Source organism: Ursus americanus, chromosome 14 (genome assembly GCF_024610735.1).
Source record: "Ursus americanus isolate L20-20 chromosome 14, mUrsAme1.1.p, whole genome shotgun sequence".
Classification (NCBI taxonomy): domain Eukaryota; kingdom Metazoa; phylum Chordata; class Mammalia; order Carnivora; family Ursidae; genus Ursus; species Ursus americanus.
The window spans coordinates 66345048-66366536 of NC_142140.1; the positions used below are offsets into that span (position 1 = coordinate 66345048).

General features: G+C 42.9%; 1 pseudogene; it reads left to right on the plus strand.

Moving 5' to 3' along the window:
* Positions 1–12043: 12043 nt before the first annotated feature.
* On the plus strand, positions 12044–12144 carry LOC123792198 (U6 spliceosomal RNA; annotated as a pseudogene).
* Positions 12145–21489: the final 9345 nt, after the last annotated feature.

Consider the following 21489-nt stretch of genomic DNA (forward strand, 5'->3'; position numbering starts at 1 on the left):
GGAGCCTGATGTGGGGCTCGATCCCACAACGCCGGGATCACGCCCTGAGCCAAAGGCAGACGCTCAACCGCTGTGCCACCCAGGCGCCCCAGAGAGAGAGACTCTTAAGCAGACTCCAGATGCAGAGCTCAATGCGGGGCTTGATCTCACGACCCTGAGATCATGATATGAGCCAAATTCAAGAGTCAGATGCTCAACTGACTGAGCCACCCAAGCACCCCTTGTTCTTTATTTTTCATCAGCATAAGAAGGTGAGGCTGTGGGTCTTGCTCTGAGAACTGTGAAGCTGTGACCCATGGGTTTTGATAGTGTCTTCATCGCTGTTAACACCTGTGATCTGTGCTTCCAGCTTTGATGACTCTTAGACGAGAATGTCAGGTGTTATGACTTTTCTCTAGTGAGAAAAGTGCTGTTCATACCTCACATCCCATATTAGTTTTCTGTGCTAAGTGATAAATCACCACAAACTTAGTGACTCAACACAATCGGTACTGTTCTCTCCCAACCTTTGTGACTCAAGAGTTCAGACCTTTATCCCTCTTTGGGTCTTACAAAGCCGCAGTCACGAAGTCAGCTGTCAGAGAGCTCACCTCAGACACTTGACAACATGACTTTGGCTCCTTCAAGTCAGCCAGAGGATCTCTCTGACTTCAGGATGGTGCAGTCACTCTTAAGAAGTTTTCACTATACTAAGTCAGACCCACCCAAGATGATTTCCCTTTTGAGGAAATCAAAACTGACTAATCTGGGACTTTAATTATATCTGCAAAACCCCTTCACCTTTTCTGTAAAACGTAACTCAACGAAACCTGAACATGGGAGTGACCTCCCATCCTCTTTGCCATATTCTGTTGGTTGGAGTGGTCTCCCGTTCCACCAGCACTCAAGGGGAGGGACTTGTGCAAAGGCACGAATCATGGGACGTCCCCTTAGGATGTGCCCAGGACATACCCCCTCAGCCTTCCTCTGAGTTTAACTGGAGAACAGGTGTGCACATCAACAGCTTTCCATCTCAGCTGCCAGCTGCAATGTTCCCCTTCTCTGCGTAAAGGTAATTCCTCCAGTAGCCCAGGGCATGTTGGTCAGCTGGTAATACCAGATAGAATGTTCTCTGGAGCCACCTACAACTGATAAGGGGCAGGAGTCAGTGGACAAATACCCAGCTTCTTCTTCCCTAAGTGGGAAAGTTCTGAGGTGTGTTCTTCATGATTCCTTAGAGGGTCCCCAGCAAAACTGAGATCTGGTATTTCCCTCATTTCCCACACAATTTTTGCCTCACTTTCCTTACGTCCTCCCATTTGTCTTGTCTCCCAAATAAACTATGTGCGGCAAAGTTCTTCTCTTAGATTCTGCTTTTGGGGAAACCCCAACCAAAACATGTGGTTTGGTAGTATGTTTATTATGTTACGTTTTCTTTTCTTGCACAGAAGTCTGAGGGCATAAGTGCTATTTCAGTACATTTTGCAGTTTGATGAGGAATTCAACGTGAGCTCCTTTAGGGTCAGTTTTTGTGAGCATTTTCAAATATCTGTTTTTTTTTCTTTTCTTTTCTTTTCTTTTCTTTTCTTTTCTTTTCGTTTCTTTTCTTTTCTTTTCTTTTCTTTTCTTTAACGATTTTATTTATTTATTTGACAGAGAGAGAGACAGCCAGTGAGAGAGGGAACACAAGCAGGGGGAGTGGGAGAGGAAGAAGCAGGCTCCCAGCGGAAAAGCCTGACGTGGGGCTCGATCCCAGAACTCCGGGATCACGCCCTGAGCTGAAGGCAGACGCTTAACCGTTGTGCCACCCAGGCGCCCCCCAAATATCTGTTTTCTGTTTCCTCATTATGGAATTGGATATTTGGCAATTAGGTCTATCTTAGCTTATAAAAAGCTAAGATTGTTACTGTTATATTATCCATAGCCTTCATAATTATTTTTGTTCATTTAATATGTCCTGAACTGAGGGAGGTAAATTGAAATCTTTTACTAAATGTATTTTTCCCTTTTATTTCTAGTATGTTCAGCTTTATGATTTTTTAAAAAAGATTTTATTATTTGAGAGAGTGAGAGATCGCACACACACAAGAGAACACCAGCAGGGAAGTGCAGAGGGAGAGGGAGAAGCAGGCTCCCCGCTGAGCAGGGAGCCTGAGCCTGGCTGGGTCGCAGGACCCTGGGATCATGACCTGAGCTGAAGGCAGACACTTAACCTACTGAGCCACCCAGGCGCCCCTGCTTTATGATTTCAGTGCTCTTTTTGATGCATAGTTATTAATTACTGAAGAGCTTACTGTGGAGTTATTCTTTGTAAATATGAAGTGGCCTCTTTTGTTCAATATTTTTTTGTCCTCAAGTCAAACTTGCTTGATTTGGACATTATTTTGTATATATTGCTTGATAGCATTTGCTCATTTTTTATTTTCAACCAGTTTTTTTTTTTTTTTTTTTAGAGAGAGAGCACATGTGTGCACCCTAGTGGTAGTAGGGGGGAGGGGCAGAGAGAGAGAATCCTAGGCAGTCTTCACACCCAACATGGAGCCCCATGCAGGGCTCCATCCCACCACCCTGAGATCATGACCTGAGCTGAAGTCTAAAGGGGGAGGCTTAATTGACTGAGCCACCCAGGCACCCTTATTTTCAGCCATTTTTAATCACTCTGTTTTAGGTCTGACCCTTGTATAGGGTGGAGTATATGATTGAATTTTGCTCTTTGCTGTAATCTGAGAGTCTTTTTCTTGAGAGGGACTGTTTATTTATATTTATTTATATGATACACATATTTGGTTTTATTTATTGTATTATATCTATTTTTATTTCTGCTCTTTCTTTTGTTTAATTGGTGAATTCTTTCATTTAATTGGAGTCAAAATATTGTTCCCTTCAAAAACTGCTTTTTAAAAATACAAATCTGGATAACTTACCCCAATCTCTATTATATTTTAACTACAGAATATTAACCACTTAAAACTATGTTGTACATAAGTTATGAAGGAGCAAACATTCATATACACTTTCATAAACATATATATGTAACCAATGTGGTTAGAGCAGATTTTTACAGAAGATCTTTGTTTTTACCTAATTCATTTCGCTTAATTTAATCGCAAACTTTCCTCTTCAGTTTTACAGAAAGAGGACCACAATTCACACAATGGAACTTGTTGCAAGTGAACAATATTTTGGAATACAAAGGAGATCTTTACGGGTTTCTCCATAGCCCTAACTTAAGGGTTAGGCAGCCTAAACAATTTCTTTCATTAACTGAAAGATTTGATTCAGGCGTGTCCGAAGATCTCAAACGGATCACTGATCCATGCCAAGCAGTGGACATCATGGTGGAGCGAAAGCACAGGGGCCCATTATAGCATAATTGATATATTCTAGTGGACTGGTAGCCAAGGAAGTATAAAATGGGACAGAACAGTGATGGGGGTTTCCAGGGCACACATTCAGAGTGAGGGAGAGGGACAATGAGGGGGAGGGGGGGGGAGAAGGAGAGGGAGGGGAGGAGAGAGAGAAGGAGAGGGAAAGAGAGAGAGGGAACTCCTTGGGGGGAGCTTTTTACTTTTAAAATCTTTTCTTGCTTTTTAAAATTTTTTTGCTTATGTTCGTGAGTGTATGTCTTCCTTCTGATCCTTCAAATCCATTTCTCTGTTGTTGTTCTGCTTGTTTTTAAAACCTAACCTTACATTATATATATAATTCATTATTTCTTTAGATAGTAGCCTTTGACGCCTGTGACGACAGGGATCACACGTTGTCACGTCATCCCGCCTTGCATTTCCGCGAACACCCCCTTGCAGTGGATTGTGCACTCATTCCCCAGTATCTGCCGCTTGGCTATCTGCACTTTCGCCTTCTTCGCTTTCGGTTTCTGCCCGCCGGAGGTAGGTGATCCTCCTCCTGACGAATCTGCAGACGGTCAATAGGAGCCTAACGCTACGTTACGTCAGGACGCCTGCGTCATTCGCCTGACGTCATCTCATCGGGAAGGCGTCCTGCAGCTCCTCAGGAGAAGCAGGGTGAGTACAATCCAATGAGATATTTTCGAGCCTCCATGGATGTAACTTTTATTAGTCTGTTGTTCTGAGTGTTCTATATTATTACTGTTATTGGTGACCTCTTGCTGTGCCTGATTTGTAAGCCAGAATTCATCACAGGCGTGTATCTAGAGGAAAAGACCTCGTGCAGGGTTGGGTCAGATCCGCGGTTTCCGGCGTCCGCTGGTGGGTTTTCGAACATATTCCCCATGGGTAAGTGGGCATTGCTGTGTTATTTTTCTTTGTTCTTCCAGTAGTTGCCTATATAATTTAAATAAGATCTTTATATCTTTAAAAAAAATTTGTTTTTTTGAGACAGCGTGCGCACAAGCAAGGGGAGCAGCAGAGGGAGAAGCAGGCTCCCCGCGGAGCAGGGAGCCCAGTGGGGGGCTCAATCCCAGAACCTTGGGATCATGACCCCAGCCTAAGGCACTTAACCGCCTGGGCCACCCAGGTGCCCCTAAAAGTTTTTATTGTAATTCCAGTTAGCACGTATATGGTGTTAGATAACTTTCAGGTGTACAGTGTGGTGATTCAGCACTTCCATGCAGCAGCTCGTGCTCATCTAAACTTCTTAACACCTTACCTGTTTTTATCAGCTGTAAGTGGTGGAGCTCCTCATTCACTGCTTTATCCCGGTATTTAGCAATTACTAAACAAATGCTTATTACTAACTTGTATTTCCTCTTCTCAGCTACAGTTCACGCTCGTGGCCTTGCGTAGTTCTTCTTTGATTATAATACCATATTGTGTTTTTCTTTCCCATCTAATTTACTTGTTACAAATTGCTTTCCTAGTTATTATTCTTTTTTTTTTTTTTTAAAGATTTTATTTATTTATTTGACAGAGAGAGAGACAGCCAGCGAGAGAGGGAACACAAGCAGGGGGAGTGGGAGAGGAAGAAGCAGGCTCATAGCGGAGGAGCCCGATGTGGGGCTCGATCCCAGAACACCCGGATCACGCCCTGAGCCGAAGGCAGACGCTTAACTGCTGTGCCACCCAGGCGCCCCCCTAGTTATTATTCTTAATTTTTAGTAATTCCTGCTTTCCAGAGCTTAAATATTTTTATAACACAGTCATAGTTATAAATTTCTTCCCAGGTTTCTTCTTTTAATTTTGTGCTTAGTTGTCCCACACCTTGAGATCACATGGATACTCTCATATTTTTTCTGGTTGTTGGAAGGTTTTCATAGGACTCTACCACTTGCAGAATTTATTTACGGTTACTCTTTGCCATCAGAACTTTTTCTGTTTTGTTATTTGAAAAATTTTTCCTTGGTGATAGCTCTGATGGGAATGTGGAGTGATATATCTTTGAAATTCATTTTATATTTCCCAAAATATCTGTGACTAAATAATTCAGTTTTTGTACTAATAAAAAGAAAGAACCACGTGGTTAGGATAAAATTGTGTGACAAATTATATAGAACATCAGACTAGCTTCATCTAGTGAAATTTAAGAATCTGCTGGTGAAAACCTAAAACACAGTTTATATTGGATGTTAACCCCAAAATGATTTTCAGCATTTGCTGTGAAGAGAGAATGAAAATAAACCAGAGTCCTAATTAGCTCAACAACCTTCACAGATGGTTTTAAGCTAATTAAATATTTTTCTTGAAAACCGAACTAAAAGTAGGTAATTAATAATTATACTTCTAGATCTTCTTACTATAGCTTTAATTAGCATTTGGTTTTAGTTATAACACATATGAGATGGGACTCAAATGACTTTTTTGAACCAAATATTTTAGCCAAAGGAGTGTTGTTCCATTTAGTGCTGCCACTCATTATCACAAAATTGCCATAGTTTAAAACATCTCTCAAAATTTTCTTGTTAATCTGCCTTAAGGGCTGGCAATATGTTCCTTTTGCTGCCCTCAGGATACTTTGAGGGAAGATACACGTCCTTGCAACAGCCTAAAGAAATTTGGACTAAAGTTTGGGGACTGTGTTTGGGGGATCCACCTGATTAATGAAAAATGAGACTATTGGGGCGCCTACATGGCTCAGTCAGGCATCTGACTCTTGATCTCAGCTCAGGTCACGATCTCAGGGTGGCGAGTTCAAGTTGCACATTGGGCTCCGCACTGGGCATGGGGCCTACTTAAAAAAGATGAGACTATCGTTCCATCACTTACAATATTGTGGTCAGCTTCAAGTAACATAAAAATCCACTTACGGTGGCTATAGGAAACAGATTCCTTTTTTCTGACATATAAAGAAGTTTCAGACTGCTGGCATGGCTTTCAGCTGCTCCATGATGTCAGGGCTGGTATTGGCTGAGGTTCTTTTGTTGGTCTTTCACCCAGGGACTGCTGCCCCGGGGTTACAGGATGGCTGGGGTGTCTTCAGGCATCACTCCTGTGTTTGAGGCTGGAAGAAAGCACAAGAGCAGGGAACTAAGCCAGCGTGTTCCTCGTTGAACAGGAAAAGCAATGATTGCTCTAGTGTCGCTGGTCAGGACTAGGTCACACTGCCATCCCATCTGCAGGAATCCCAGGAGAGCAGGGGATAAGCTTGTCACAAAGGAGTCAGATCAGTGGTGATCAATACATAGCCTGGATAGGAGCACATTACCTTCCATAACAAAGTAGGGGTTCTGATGACAGATGAAATGCAAAAGGGGTAGGCCACCAACTGTGTCTGCCACAAATATGAATGGTGGTAGGTTGGTTCTGCAGATAGTTCCAAAAAAGAATTGCAAAGTAAACAGTGGGAACCTTTAGAATATTTGAAGAATGCATTGATTTGGTCATATGCGCTCCGGCACTTGGTTACAAAATAATAGTCGTGACTTTGTTCATACTTTCCAATTTTTAGTTAGTATTTTGATTATCTTTCCTATTAAATTGCATTTTTCCTTAAGATAAGGATGATATTTAGGGGCGCCTGGGTGGCTCAGTCAGTTGAATGTCTGCCTTTGGCTCAGGTCATGGTCCCAGGGTCCTGCTCCCTCTCCCTCTGCCTACTGCTCTGCCTACTTGTGCTCTCTCTGTCAAACAAATAAGATCTTTTTAAAAAGCTTAAAAAAGATAAGGACGATATTTGTTTTTTTATGCCACCGTGTATTTAGAATTCCATGTATTTTGTGTACACTAAGGACATGCTTATTTAATGATTAAATGACAGATTTCGTGTTCCTTGAGTCCCTCCAGGATACGACATACTGTGCTTGGGATCTTCCACATTCGTGGACACCTACTCATGTGGTATGATTGCTAGGGTAATCATCCCAAATTCTAGGATGTGCCAGGTTGTTCTTAGCAGTAGGGTTTGGCTAAAAGGGTCTCTGGAGCAGTCATAAGACTTTGCAATGACAGCAGCCTCAGAGGTGCTCACAAGCTAACTTTATCAGTGTTTTTGACCAAATAGATTGCATCAAGAATGCAAAGCGTCGTATTTAGAGCCCTTCCACTTTATCGGAATAAGGTGGTAGTCAGTGTTCCTGCCTGTGACGTAGACTTGCACGGGGCTGTGCTTCAGAGTGTGAGTCATCCAGGGAGTGAAGCAGAGAAGGGTACAAACGTGTAGATGCTTACAGCCAGAAGAGTGAAGTTCAGGGTTGGGTAGCGTGACTGTGTGTGGGAGACGTTCCTGAGTTGGGTTAATTACTGAGAAAAGAAACTAGGTGAATGGATAGTAGACACGGGAGCATGACTTACTTGTGCCAGAGACCCTCCCTTGGCAACAGTGAGGGATCGGAGAACGAAAGAAGTGGAAGGACCCCGTGCTATAAACATCCAGAGAGTAGATGACCGATTCAGGATTCTTTTCTTGCAAAGGATAAATAACCCAGCCTACTTGAGCAAAAAACCAAATCCACTGACTTACGTAATTGGTAAGGCGGGGGTTCAGCTGGATGCAGGGGTGCCAACATTGCCAGCACAATCAGATTCTCTTCATCTCTGACTTGGTTCTGTCTTCCTGGCTGTCTTGGTTGTCCTTTCATGGGCACCAGAGAGCTGTCTCAGACCCTGTTATCACAGAGAGGAGAAGGAAGGGCCCTGTGTGCCAGGGACAGTGACATAGCCTGCTCACTCTCCTCCCTGGGTCATCTCAGCATGTCCATGATGACACACTCCTGCTGTGCACATAGACCAGCTGGTCTCAGAGTGTGGTGCTCGGACCACCAGCATCAGTATCACCTGGGAACTTGGAAGAAAGGAAATGTTTGGGCCCCACCCCAGACCTACAAAATCAGAAAATCTAAGGGTGGGCCTCCATGTGTGCTTTCACAAACCCTCTGGGAATTTCTGGTGCAGATTAAAGTTTGAGGACCATTGGCTTCGAGAAACTGACTCCTTACTCGAGAAGGAGGCCTCGTTTGAGGGAGAATATATTTTCGCAGCAATAAGGGCAGTTTAGCAAAGGTCAAGTTAGATGAACTTCTAGAATCTCTCAAATGCCAGAAAAAGAGAAGAAAAATAACTGTAAGAGAGATTGCTGTGTGCTGTCTGAACATGGCTATTTTGACCCTGAAAAAATGCAAATGCATTTTTGTTCCCTTAGCACACACTCTGCAGTCCAGTAATAATGCATTGTAAACAGACCATATTAAAACAAACAGTTCTCTCTCCATCTTTTTTTCAATATTTTCTCTAAATAGTTATTTGGTAATACACATTTTTCTGTTTTGTAGAGTCCCTAAATAGCAGAGGTCTCCGTTCGGAGGAGCCAACTCATGCCTCCTAGTGCCAGAATGTTCATGGAGTTTTCGTTTTACTAAATAAAGAGCTGGAGCTAAAGTCAGCCCTGTGGTGGTACTGGGCCCTCGACCCAGTAGGAAAAAGAAGGAACTGACAGTTCCCTTCCTCTCCTCCAAACGCGAGCTGGTTGTGGACCAAATGGCGCCAAAGGGGAGTCACATTCTCCGGTTTTCTGTCTTCCTTCCGGCCGTTTAGCCTCACAACGCCTTTCTCGATGCCTTGGGTCACAACGTTGGACCCACGCTTTTAACATCGGGTGATGCTGCCTTTGTTTTCACTGCACACCCCCCAAAATCCTCTAACATAAAAGGGTTCTTAGTGTAACACTTGCCTGGAAGGGTTAACCCTGGAAGAAGGGTCAGGGGTAGCAGACACTAACAATTTTCTGATGCTGCCGGTACTGCTTGAAGTCAGATCGGCAGCTTCACTGATTCGTTCTTCACATTGTCCCTGTTGACCTCTCAGCTTTCTTTGTCTTGGAAGAAGGACCACAGGCTCCCTTAGGGCCCCAGGGCTTTTGCTTTCTCCGCCCTGTGGACTCAGGGCCTGGGAGATAGAAGGCACTTGGGCAATTGATCATTTATTTATTGGTTTCCTCTAAGGCAGGCTGTGTTTAAATGCCAGGTGACACTGAGGGTCCCCGTCGTGGAGAGGGAGGCCCTCCCTCGTGCATGGTGTGGAGGGCCCGTGTGACCTACTCTTGCCTCAACGTGCATTTTAGGGGACGTTCTCTGCCATTGGAACTCTTCCAACTGCCTGCTGGCTGTGCTCCTTGGGCAGGTAACTTCACCTCTCTGGTCTCCATTGTAAAATGAGGATCATAATAGCACAAGGGGGTGGTGGTGAGGGTAAAGGGAATGAGTAGCCATAAACTGCTTAGCCTCATGCCTGGTGCGTGCTGAGCACTCAGTGTAAGCATTAGTTCTTGTCTAGACTTCTCAGTGTGCTTCGCTCACTCTGCCTCACATCCTGAGTTAGAAATATGACTCACGCTCCCCTGCTGCATGGACAGGGTCATCTCAAGGTCAGGGGCTATATCTGCTCATCCTTTAGGATCATCCTTTAGTAGCTAAACCTCAGTGTAGTATCTTGAGCTCCTGAGGAGCTCAAGAAATGTGTTTCGAGTTAAATCGAAGCCTCCTTGCCCCCACCCTGAGCATATTTGGCAGATTCCAAAGAAGCAGGCCTCCCTGCTTCTTACTTTCACCTGAAAGTGAAGTTCTCCAGCTTAATCTGCGGGGAGATCCCTGCCAGCATTGCGATTCTCTAGATTCCTTTTGCTCGATCATTCTTCTTACCACCAAAGCTGCCGCCTGCTCCCATGTCTTCTCCCCTTCTCCTGCGGTCGTCTTGGGGTCCCCCAGCCAAGGCTACTCGTAGGAATCCCACCCCATTAAAAAATAACACGCCAACCAGTCCCTCATCTGGGTCATCTAATAAGATGCCCCCCGCCATGCCCATTACACCCGGGACCTGTAACCCTTTCACCCAGTGGTGGCATGTCAGGCCTTCGAGGAAAACAGTGCCAGGTTGGACGAAGAGCTTTTGAGTCCTTCATGTCATGCTGTGTAAGCACTACGGTCACCTTCTCTTGTCTGTGTGACCCTCTGACCCCATCCATGCTTTGGAGCTCACTTTCACATACAGGAGCCGAGGCACAGGAGAATGAACCAAGTACCTGACCGCTCCCGCCGCCCCAGATCTCTCAGCTGCTGTGCGGTTGCGGCCCAGGTCCCTGGCAGTGCTCTTGCCGGTGGGGAGACCAGGGGCCTGACTGCCTGGGCAGGAGAGCAGGAGTACGCTGGAGACAGGGCAGCGTCCTGTGAAAAGGGGAACAGTGAAAGCTCCAGCGTCCACATGGTGACCACTTTGATGTGTAAATGCCCGTTCCCCTTTCGTGCTGTGGGTCTGAGCAGGCAGAATAGGCCTGAGCGGTGGGAGGTGCATTCGTTTCCCAGGGCTGCTCTCACAAGCGCCACCAACGGGGTGGGGGGGGGGCGTGGTGTTTAAAACAACAATTCCTGGGGCGCTTGGGTGGCACAGCGGTTAAGCATCTGCCTTTGGCTCAGGGCGTGATCCCGGTGTTATGGGATCGAGCCCCACATCAGGCTCTTCCGCTATGAGCCTGCTTCTTCCTCTCCCACTCCCCCTGCTTGTGTTCCCTCTCTCGCTGGCTGTCTCTATCTCTGTCGAATAAATAAATAAAATCTTAAAAAAAAAATAAAACAACAATTCCTTGTCTCACAATTCTGGAGGCCGGAAGTCTGAAGTGGGCAGGCCGTGCGCTCTCCAAGGCTCCAGGGGAGAATCAGTTCTCTTCTTTGTCTTAGCGTCTGGTGTCGCCCACGATCCTTGGCATTTCTTGGCTTGTAGACACATCTCTGTCTCTTCTCCTGGCATCGTCTTCCTGTGTCTTCCCGTAGTCTTCTTATAAGGACACAGTCACATCGGATCAAGGGCCCACCGTACTTCGGCAGGACCTCATCTTAACTAATGACATCTAAAACACTTTCCAAATAATGCTGCGTTCTGAAATGTTGAGCGTTGGGACTTCCACATATCTCTTTTGGGGGAAACATAATTCAACCCATTACACAAGAGCAGATGTTGTGATGTAGCTGTATGATCGGTGTTTTCATATTAGTTTGGATTGGAATTTTCCAGCAGGAGTATTTTTAAAATTATTTCTGTGACCACCCCCCCAAAAAAAAGGGTGGCCGATGAACTGCATAAGACTGGGGAATAAGTGTACTCTTATCTATCATACATAACGTCCAGGGGCTTCTAGAACAAGGAAGTGAGATATGGAGCAGGTTTGGAGGTATGGATGGAGAAAGCACTAGCTTACTACAGCCACACCGAATCCAGTCCCGTCATAAACTAGATCCATCCCTACCCAAGCTTCTGCTTTCAAAGAAAAGGAAACTAAGGCCCATAGAACCTTCCCACAGCTGGATTGAAAATCCTCTCTCTATTGTGATCTGTTGATCACTCTGTTCTCACCTTCATACATGGAGAGAAACCCATCTTTCCAGGTTTCCATTTCTAGCAGGAGCTGGGTTCCAGGCAGAGGTCAAGGCTGGTGCAAAAGACAGCTCATCGGAAACTAAAGTCTCAGGGAATCGAGAGGTCCAGCAGCAGAGGGAAGTAGCGTCAGGTGTGCTTGTGTGAAGGGTTTCAGCGATATCCCCAGGAGCTGGCCTTTCTCCATCTGTTGACTCTGCTTTCTCCACCCAATCTCACTGGCTTCATTTTTAATCACTGCTACTATTTCCCCCCCAAAGGTAACCAAACCATTGTCCTGACTTCTGCCGCCATTGATTGGTTTTGCCTAGTTTTGAAGTTTATATAGTGAAGATTAGCACGGCCCTTGCACAAGGATGACATGCAAATTCATGAAGTTTATATGAATGAAATCATGCCACATATATTTAATGTCTGCTGCTTTTGCCTACATTATGTTGGTAGGAACTGTCTATTTTTTCAATGCTATTTGTCTGTGGTATGAATCACAACTCACAGTGCATCTGTCTCGTTTACGAAAGATGAACACTTTGAGTTTTTAACTCTGACTGCCAGAAACTTCTGTATATGTTTTTTTTTGAGTGAGCACCTAAACACATGTGTGCTAGGAGGAGAATTGCTAGGTAAGAGGATTTGCGTGTTCTCAGTGTTAGGAGATAACGCAAAACAGGGTTCCTATGTGATTGCGTGAATTTAGGCTCACCCCAGCGGTAGACGAGACTTCGTTTGTTCTAGTGTCAGTCTTTTAAATGTCGCTACTCTGGTGGTGTGTTGTGATCCTTACCATGATGTAATTTGATTTTCCCTGGAGATGAGTGAACGGCTTTATTATATATTTATTGGCCATTTAAATACCCTACTTTGTAAAGAAGCTTTTTAAATCTTATGTATTTATGTATTTATTTATTTGAGAGGGGGTGCACAGGGAGAAGGAGAGGCAGAGAATCCCAAGCAGACTCCATGCTCTGTGCATGGAGTCTCATGACCCATGAGATCTTGACCTGAGCCAAAATCCAGAGTCAGGCACTTAACTGACTGAGCCACCAAGGCGCCCCACCTGTTTAAATCTTTTGGCTGTTTTTGGAGGTCATTTATGTTTTTCTTACCGATTTGAAGGTTTTTAAAAAACTATGTGTTTTAAAAAATCTTTTGTGGGGTGTATGCATATGAATATTTTCTCCCACTCTCCACGTGCCTTTTTACTCTCTCAAGGTATCTAACAATGAGCAGAAATTTTTAATTTTAATGTAATCAAATTTATCATTCTTTTCTCTTGTAATTAGTGTTTTTGCATTTGGTTTAAGTAATCTAAAGCACTCTTTTACTGTTCATATTTATACCTGTGATCCAGCTCAAATATATTTTTATGCTTGGTATGAGATAGAAGTTAGTGATGCATTTTTTCATATTGATACCCTGTTGACCCAGCACCTGTTTAATGAGATCAGCTTTCTCTGCTGCTATGAAGTGATACTTTTGTCATAAATGAAGTTTCTCTTTCTTTCTTTTTCTCCCTCTGTGATGTATATGTCTGTATTTCTTTCACCCCATTGTATCGTCTTTGTGCCAGTACCATACTGTTTTACTTACTGCAGCTTTATAGCACACATTGACATCTGGTGGTGTAAATCCTCCAACCTTGTTCTTTTTCCTCAGGACTGTTTTGGCTTTTAACATTACAATCACCTTGTTCATTACACACACACACACACACACACACACACATCTGCTGGTATATTGCATGTTGAATCTTTAGCTCCGTCTGGAGAGAATATACATATGCAGTATATAATATTAAACATTTAAATCCATGAACATAGTATATCCCTCTATTTTACTAGACGGTCTTGAATTTCTCTCAGTGATATTTTGTTATTTTCTGAGTAGCTTTTTACATTTTCTGTTTGGCTTATTTTCAGGTGTTTGGTATTTTTTTGGTGCTGTTATGTTAACATACCATTTAATTTTCTCTTTCTTGTTGCTAATGAATAGCAATACAACGTGCTTTTGTATTTTGAATTTGTATCTAGTGACCTTGCTGATCTGAGTGGTCTAAGTTTGTTTACTGGTTTTAATGACATATCTGTAGGTTCTTTGGGATCTCTTATACACACAGTCCTGCTGTTTGTGAATAATATTTCTTTCGTTGTGCTGGCTAGGATCTTTAGTACAATGTTCAAGAGAAATGGTGAGAGGGGACATCATTGTTTTGTTCCTGACTTGAAGAGAAAATCTTTAAGTGTTTTGTCATTAAGTATTATGTTTGATGTAGATTCTCTTATAGACACCTTTTGGCAGACAAAGAAAATTATGTTCTATTTCCAGTTTACTACATTTTATTATGCTTGGATATTGAGACTTATCACATGGTTTTTCTATATCTTTTTAGTTGATCAGTTGATTTTTGAAAATTCCATTGATTGAATTTGAAATGTTAAACTGAACTCATTTAAGAGTGGGAATATGACCAATTTTGTTGTGGCGTACTATTTTTATATTGCTGAATTTGACTTGCTACCCTTTTGTTTAGAACTTTTGCTACTTCGCTCATGAGAGATCTTGGCCTATGATTTCCTTGTAGTTTCTTTGCCAGGTTTTTTTGGTAATAAGATTATACTGGCCTCATAAAATCAGTTGGGAAGTGTTCCCTTTTTTGTTCTAGTCCCTAGAAGTTTTGTTTAAAATAGTTAATTTCTTCCTTAAACGTTCAGTGGATCTTGACAGCGAACCTCTTGGAGACTGGAGTTTTCTTTGTGGGGAGGTTTTAAATTATGGATGCAATTTCTTTAATAAATATAGGATTATTTAGATTTTCCATTTCTTCTTATGCCAGTTTGTAAATTGTATTTTTCTGGAAATGTGCCTTGTCTGAAATTTCAAATGTGTTTGCACAAAATTGTTCAAAAAATATTCTCTTACCGTTCCCTGATTATTTGTAGGATCTGTAGTGATAACCCCCTTTTGAGGTCCAGTATTGGAAATTTGTACCTTCTCTGCTCTTGATCAGTGGTATCTGCTGTATTGCTTCTTTTCAGTTGTTTTGGTCTTTTCAAAGGAACAGCTTTTGACTTTCTTGATTTTATTAAATTTGTTTTCTATTTCATCAGTTTTTCTGTCCTAGACATATTTTTTTTTCTTTCTACCTTTCTTGAGTTTAATATGCTTTTTATCCCTATGTCTTCCTTTTAAAGTTTATTTTTATTTTTTAGTATGCCCAAAGTGCAGCTCAAACTCACGACCCTGAGATCAAGAGTTGGGTGCTCTACAGACAGCCAGCCTGGCCCCCTACCCCTATCCCTGTGTTCTTGAGATGGTTACATAAGTCACTGGTTTTGAGCCCTTTTCTCTTCTGATCTGTGTCTTCAAAGCTATGATTCCCAGCAAGGACTACTCTAGCAGTAGCCTATTCTTGACATGCTGTGGCCTCACAATCTTCTATCACATGTATTTCCTCATTTCCATTCCTAGTTCTTCGTAATCCATTAGTTATTTATAAGAGTATTGCTTAATTTCCAAGCATTTGAGGTATTTTTCTGTGTCTCGCATATTGGTTTCTAACATGATTCCACTGAACTCAGAGGGCATATTCTGCATGGCTTCAGATTTTCGGAATTCACTGGAACTTCCTTTATGGACTAACAGATAGCTACAGGTTAACTGTACAATGCTCTGAACGTGGAAAAATACGCATTCTGCAGGTGTTGAATTCAGTGTTTTATATATGCCAGTCAGTCAAGTTTGTTCGAATTTCCTACATTTTCACTTTTTAAATCTGTTTTATCAGTTACTGAAAGAAGTGTATTTAAATCTTTCATTTTGATTGTGAATTTGTTATTTTTCCTTTGTTTTCTTTTTGTGGTCATATCAGCATTTTTTATTCTATTTTTTCTCTTTTTTCAATCGTTAAATACACACACATATATTTTACTCTTCCTTCTGCTTACTGTCAGTGACAAAAGCATACTTCCTTGATTTATAAGTGTATGAAGAAATTGGTTCTATCATTGCTTTCTTCACAAGGTTCCTCCCCTTTTTTCTGTTATTTTCATGTATTTTAATTTACACACATTTAACACTCCACAAGGTGTTGTTATTGTATTGACAGCAAATATTCGTTCAGATTTGCCCACATACATACTCTTTGTGTTGGTCTTCATTCCCTCCTGCATTCTGGGCTTTCCTCTGAGATTAGTTCCCTTTTGTCCTGAAGAACTTCTTCAGTATTCCTTCTAAAACAGTCCTGTTGATGACAGGTTATTTTAACGTTCTTCATTTCATCTTTGGTGTTTTGGGGGAAGAGTATTTTCACAGGCTGGTCAGTTGGGGTGACGGTTGTTATCTTTCAGCACTGAAAGGGTGGTATGTGTTGGGAAAGGCCGTGTTGTGCATGCCCATTTCGGCCCCCACTCAGCTGCGTCAGAGTAGGCCTGCAGCTTGGAACCCTTCCCGACCAAGAGATAAAGAGCCCACACAGCCTGTGCTGGGCTTGTTGCCTTGTGTGGGGCTATTTCCCCCTGCTTCCTGCTCACGGGCTGCTCTTTCACGCTGCGTAAGGCACACGTATCATATGGTACCTCGCCAACTCTTCCTCAGGGAGGGGATGGAGCTCCATCCGCTGTGGCATGAGAGGGGCGTGTGTAGGCAAAGTGTCCCGTGTCACCTGCTGGGAGAGGCTTGCTTCCAGGGGGCACTGATGCCTCTATTGAAGGCGATCTTACCGTCTCTGCTCTATGTAAGCAAGGTGCTGTGTGATCCAGGGCTTGGCAGCGTTGTGTGCCTTGGAGACTGATCCCAAAATGCAGTGGGCAGAAGTGTTGGGAGGCTTCCCTGGGATTGGCGATTGGTACATGGTCCTTTGTTCCGTTGGGATTGGTAGCTGGGACAAGGTAATCTGTGCCCCAGTAGTCTGTTGTCTTCTGACTTCTCTCTTTTCTGTTCAAAAATCATCCGGAAATCTCATTACTTTTCCTATTCAGGAAGGGTTATCTTTTCCCTTTGTTGTTGGTTTTCAGCAGCTCTGCCATGATATGCCAAGGTATGACTTCTCTTGTTGTCATTTCCTTGGATAGGATAGTGTTTCTTGACATTGTGCCTTGTCTTTCTAAGGTTTTCAAAACTTTTCTTTTATTCACTTGCTAAATAAAATTGCAGGTCCATTTTCTTACCTCTTTCTGGGATGTCAGTTACACATGTAGACTTTTTACCATGAGCCACATGTTTCTTCTTTTCTTCTTCTCTGTACTTTCTGTTGTCTTTTCTTGTGTCTCAGGTGGGAGCATAGCTGTCTTTTTCTCCAACTGTGCTTAGCCTGCTGTTAAACTCACTTACTGAGTTATTAATTTCAGATATGACTTTTATAATTCTCGAATTTAGATGTGATTGTTTTCTCACAGATTCAATTTTCTAATGACGTTCATCAGGTTTCCTGTGTTTTACTGAACATATTAATGTTAGTTATTTTAGAAGCCATAGCTGATAATTCTGTATTATGTGAATCTGTTTCTATTATCCTTTTTCCCTTTTGCCTTTGGTCTTTGAGTCCTATGTCCTCACATTCATGATATTTTTCGACTGATTGGTAGATATTGCATATAAAAATTATGTAAGATCTTCACCGTTTTCCCCAGCCAATTAGCTTCTTAGCTTTTCTTCCCAGTGATGCTTACAAAGTAGCAAATGTCTTGAGTCTTTTGTCTTCTTGTGATCTTGGCTCATCACTTTGGTAGCTCTAGAATCCTTTAAACAGATTACTCTCCCCCCCCCCCCGCCAAAAACCTAGCAGCTCTAGTTATGAGTGGCAGATACAAGGTGAGTTTTTGTAGTCAGAAGCAGAAATCTTTCTAAAATTTTCATCTTTGAGTCAGACCCTTTTTTGGTGGACATTTTAGGGTCCTAGAACCATGAGATTTGTGCAATTAGCCTCACTTCCTTGTTCTAGAAGCCCATGGAGGTTGTGTATGATAGATAAGAGTACACTTATTCTCCAGTCTTATGCAGTTCATCGGCCATCTTTTGGGGGGGAGGTCACAGAAATAATTTTAAAAATACTCCTGCTAGAAAATTCTCCCAACTTTGTGTCTTTAAGGGATGTGTTTTTCAATCTTCCATGACAGGAAGAGAATTATTTATATTTATCAGTTTTCTCTGTAGTTTAAAAATTTTATATTATAGTTGTGGATCTTCTGGGTTCTACTAATGGAAACAAGTGGCCCCTCCCGCAATTCTGCGTGAGGTAGGAAATAACAGGTTGATGAAAAAGATCTGCCACGTAGATTTACGTAGAACTGTGGAAAGAGAGAATGTGTTTCTGATACTGGTCTTTTGACTCTGTCATGTCCTGTTGAGGCTTGACTTTGAGTTTGGGTTTCGTTGTGCGAATACATCGGATTCCACACCCTTGATATTCTCTGTCCGTAAAAATGGATTCTCGTCATAGAGGATCATAGTCATTAATTGGATAGGTTAGAAGTTAAAGACAAGAGCATGTGTAGGGGCAGTGACTAAAGGGGGCCTGCTGGTTTTGTGCAGGATGAGGATTAGGAGTTAGTTCCCTAAATGTTGGTTAACTTTAGAGAATTAGTTTTAAATTATTAGAGCATTGCTTCCTTAAGTATCTCATAGACTCTACTTTTATGGGTGACACGATTCATATGTTAAATGTTAAGGGTATGGAGTGTGGGGTGCAGGGCAGGGAAGGGCTCCTGGGTGAGGAGAGAACAACAGAATTAAACAGCCAAGTGTATTTACTGGGTCACTTCTCAGGGAAGTTTGTGTGTTTAATATACACAAATAATGAATCATGGAACATTACATCAAAAATTAAGGATATACTGTATGGTGACTAACATAACATAATAAAAAATTATTATAAAAAAAAAGACTGTCAGAAAATAAAATAAAATAAAATATGCATTGTGATTCTCCAAGGTATGAAAGGGTGAAATAAGATACAGCATTTCTTAAATGAATCTGAACTCTGTCTGGCCTTGACTTTCTTAGTGCTTCAAAGGACCTTCACATACTTTCTAAAAAAATAAAGCGTAGGTTTGGTGATGATGCTGACAGTGGGAGGGAGGGAGTGTTGAACAAGACAGCCCCAGATGAGATGATAAATTTCTCTTCTTTCCATTCCTTATATTCATTGTCAGTGTTGTCATATTAAGCAATGTTTCTTATTTGTGTAGGGGTCTTTTTTTGGTACTAACTTTAAGCCCCTGGTAGGAGAGTTTCTATAGAAACTAAGCAACCAGCCAAACAGAATGCTCAAAGCGCCTCCCTTCCCTTGGAAGTCAAGTGTGGATGATGGGAAGGGGGCGGCATTGGCAGCACCTCCTCCGGGGAAATCCCTATGCTTGACCCTCGATACCTCTCCTATCTTTCATTCACCTGACAGCTTGGTTTCCCAGGGGTGACTGGCAGGTGGGGGTGGGATGACCCTGAGATACCCAGAGTCCAGAAAGTCCTTCCTGTAGGGGATGAGTTCCAAGGGCAAATCATACCAAATCATAGCCTCATGCCCATTCCCTTAGTTGAGAGCAGCCACAAGTGGGAAAAGAGGTTATGAAGAGTCAGGCTGGGGGCGAGGGGGATCGTGGTTAGTTATGTAATTAATAAATCTCTTATACTATTTGATAAGTTCCATCTTTCTCATGAGACCACAATATCTATGAGTTCCTAAATGTCTGTTACTAGCATTGTATGTGTGTGTGTGCGTGTGTGTGTGTGTGTTGGGAGGCTGGGGGAGGTAAGACCCCATATATATTTTCCTGGGTCCTGCACAGAGTAGTAACTGCTTGTGGCTACTGGGAGGGGGAGGAGGTCAGAGAGAATCTTGTATCCAATTTGGCAACAATAACATAGCCACTTATTTAAGATACATGAGAAAAAAGGAAATTTTGGAACGCGGGGAAGAAAAATCATAGCTAGTGACAGATAGCAAGTCCCATTGTACCAACCACACCCTAGCACTCAAGTCTGCTTTCCCTGTCACTCTGAGCAGAGCTACTCCAGTTAACTTTGGTGGTGATGATGGGGGTAGGGACCAGGCTGTTATTTGCCTTGACTCTTCCAAAGAAATTTCATAAATAGTTTGCTTAGTATGTCAGTCCGTGCATCTGGGAAGCATAATGCGTTCTTGGCACTGTGGCGCACTGTGACGCTCGTCATTGCCTCTTGCAGAAAAAGAAGGGGGGATACCATCTATTTCGAGTATTGGATATTTTGGTGTCCGCTATTTAGAAAGTTGTGATTGGGAACTCTCTTCAAGCTGAGATTATTTTGGTCCCCAAATAATCAAAGCCAGGTGCCCTTCAGGAGGTCGCAGGGTGGTGGCTGGTATACTTGGGTAGAACCAATTGCTGTCATGCGAATCACATCACCACATTACCGAAGAGGGGATTTGGACAGTGAACATTGTTCCAGGGAGGTTTGGCCTTATGGTTCTGATAATGTATATGGCAGCACTGGGGACGCAAATTTACTTTCACTGGAATAAACAACACAAAACTGTGGCTTCTTCGACGGTGTTTTGGTTGATTTGGGGGAAGGGAGGTGACAAATTATAAGGGGTAAGTTATAGTCCGTGGAACCTAGTTTCTAATTTCTTTTTCTCCCCTACCATTGAGTGGTTGTGTGACTTTTGCAAGACTTTAACCCTCTTTATGAGCTGCTTTTTTCTTCATTCAAACATGGGAAGGAGAGTATCTACTCCAGAAGTCGTGAAGATCAAGTTTGAAGAGTAAAAAAACCCTTAAGACCCCGAATTTCTTCTTTCCTCTTCCTTTTGCTGCTTACCAGTGCTTTTGCACTCAACCTAATTATCATCGTCATGACCATCACCGTGTAAACCGTCTTACACCGGTGTCAGCTCTTACACCTTGTTATTCGTCCCCCATGCGATTAGCCATCTCTCTGAGGCAGATCTTTGATCGTGATATGGCTCGAATCAGACACCTTCACCTGGATGCTCGGGGTCCTTCCAGCCCACGTCCAAAGTCTTCACGATCAGGTCCAGCCTTCCTTTGTAGCTCTAGCTCTCGGTGCTACCGTGACGCTGAACTTTCCTTGTTTGCCATGCGTGCTCAGGGATTCCTTGTTTCTGCACTTTTGCTCCTGGTGTCTCCATTCTCACAAGTGCTTTTCCCTCCACCCCTTTGTGGAGAAATGCGGCTCAACCTTTGCCATGTAGCCAGCATGCTACCTGCTTCCCCCAGAGACATTGTCTTCCTCTTCTGGCTTCCGGCAGCACTTAACCTGTTCCCTCACCATATCACGTCACACTTTTTTTTATAGGAGAGTCTAAAATACTTACTTGATCTTTACTGAGTTAGAACCTCCTTGAGGTCAAGGGTCACATGGCTGACCTTTGACATGTGCTATGTCTAGCACAGTGCAGTGCCAACTGGTACGTTTTCATCTTGACTTTCTCCCACATTCATTTCCTGGGGAGAATTATGTTAATTACTTTGTATTACTCTATGACTTTGTAAAGGATGTCATGTGGCTCTGCATCGTTCTTAGAAAAAATATCCTGCCGAGGACAGTTTTCCTGTGTATAGAGGGCAGGAGTCCAGCCGACCAGCTGCAGGATGCGTCTCGTGAGCTCCTTTGATGTGGACAGGAGGAGGACGGTTCTCTCGCTGCTGCCAGCATGCCGCATCCCCTCCCATCCCTCACTCCTCTGCTGGGCTTTCCGAAACGCTGTCAGTCATTTCCCTGTGATCACATCCTCCTCATC